Here is a 1,688-nt window from a genome sequence, read left to right as displayed (position 1 = left end):
CCCCACGCGCTTGCTGGGGCCCCTGCCCCTCGCTGCAGCTACGCCTGAGCCTTTGCCTGCGCTGGCGGGTGCCCCTGCGCGTCCTAAGCTCCCTCCTGCCTGTACCTCCCTGAAACAGCCCTGGCTGCCTCGCCCGGGAGCCACCCCCAACCGGGCGTGCGGCCCTTGCTGGGTCCTGCGCAGATCCCTGCGCTGAAGCCGCGTGTGGTGGCACGGAAAGATGCAACAGCTGTGCCGCCTGTCTAGGAAACATGCCCCCCACCTTGGGAATCACGGACCTGCCTGGCTTGTTGGGGCCCCCTGATCTAGTAGCACAAGTAGAGTCCCTGCCGCTGCCAGGCATCTCTTCCTGAAGGTCTGCCCGCCTCCACCTTGTAAAGGCCCATGGTGCTGCGCTGATGCTCTGTAAATAATATCGACCTTCCTGGAAATTTCGCTTACGCTGCTCAGAGTAGCTGCCCTGCTCGGGAATAAAAATGCCAGCTGGGGTATTGTTCAGCTCTGCTGTCACTCGGTGGTGGAAGCGACTCTGTTTTTGTTGACTACAGATCCTAGGTGATGGGGGGGAAGATGGGGGTGCTGGCTGGGGTCACATGTCAGTGGTCCTTTCCTTCATTTCTGGTGATGATCGTCGAGTCCTAGAGAAGGGACCACAGGTCATCTAGTCCCACCCCCAACCTGAGGCAGGACCATCTCTCTCCAAACCATGCTATCCAATCCCTAATCTAACCTGTACGTAAGACGGTTGTCAAACACAACGCAGACTTCACACCCTCACCAGCCAGAGGTAGAGCAGGGGAACCAGGGTAGCCAACATCCTGCTTCTGTAAAAGGATGTCAGTATAAGCTCAAGAGATCCTGGGTAGAGGGCCACGCCCCCCTGCCACAGGGAAGGCAAAATCCCTATAGTCCAGACCAGTTGGACCATGGGATAAAATTTCTGCCTGACCCCAAACATGGTGATACTGGGTGACTGCTTATTCTGCATTCCCCTTGGAATGCTTCCTGCGAAGGGTGCTGTTCTGTCACCATCCTACTTGGCCTGTGTGCAAGGGGCCACTGAAAGACTCCTAAAATCATTTGTCCTGTGACTATTTGCATACAGGTGTTAGAGCTTACTCAGTTTTCTTATGTGTCTGGCCAGGATAGGAGTTTCAGTGAGAGAAACCTAGCAGAAACTTAGGATGCTGAGTGGTTTTGCCTTGAGTGGTTGTGGCAGAAAGAGTTATGAGTCCCTGTTATAACTCAGGTATGCCCAAAACAAACAAAAAAAAAATGTTTTTCAGATATATAGGGAGTAAAAGGAAGGCTCAGGGCGGTATAGGACCACTACTGAATGGGCAACAGCAATTGGTGACAGATGGGGGACAAGGCTGAACTCAGTGAGTTCTTTGCCTCAGTGTTCCTAAACAAGGGGCAAGACAAATCTCACAACGGGATCGTAGAGAGACAACAGCAGGGCACCAGACCACTAAGTGTTGACCCTGAGATGGTGCAGAGTCACTTGGAAGGACTGGATGCATTTAAGTCGGCAGGCCCAGATGAGCTCCATCCGAGAGTACTGAAGGCACTGACTGATGTCATTGCACAGCCACTGGCAAGAATATTTGAGTACTTGTGGCGCACGGGCCAGGTCCCGGAGGACTGGAAAAGGGCCATTGTGGTCCATATTTTCAAGAAGAGGAGGA

The sequence above is a fragment of the Gavialis gangeticus genome, unplaced genomic scaffold (assembly GCF_001723915.1).
Source record: "Gavialis gangeticus isolate Ggan-Ray unplaced genomic scaffold, GavGan_comp1, whole genome shotgun sequence".
In the NCBI taxonomy this organism is placed as follows: Eukaryota; Metazoa; Chordata; order Crocodylia; family Gavialidae; genus Gavialis; species Gavialis gangeticus.
Note: the sequence above shows the minus strand (reverse complement) of the source record.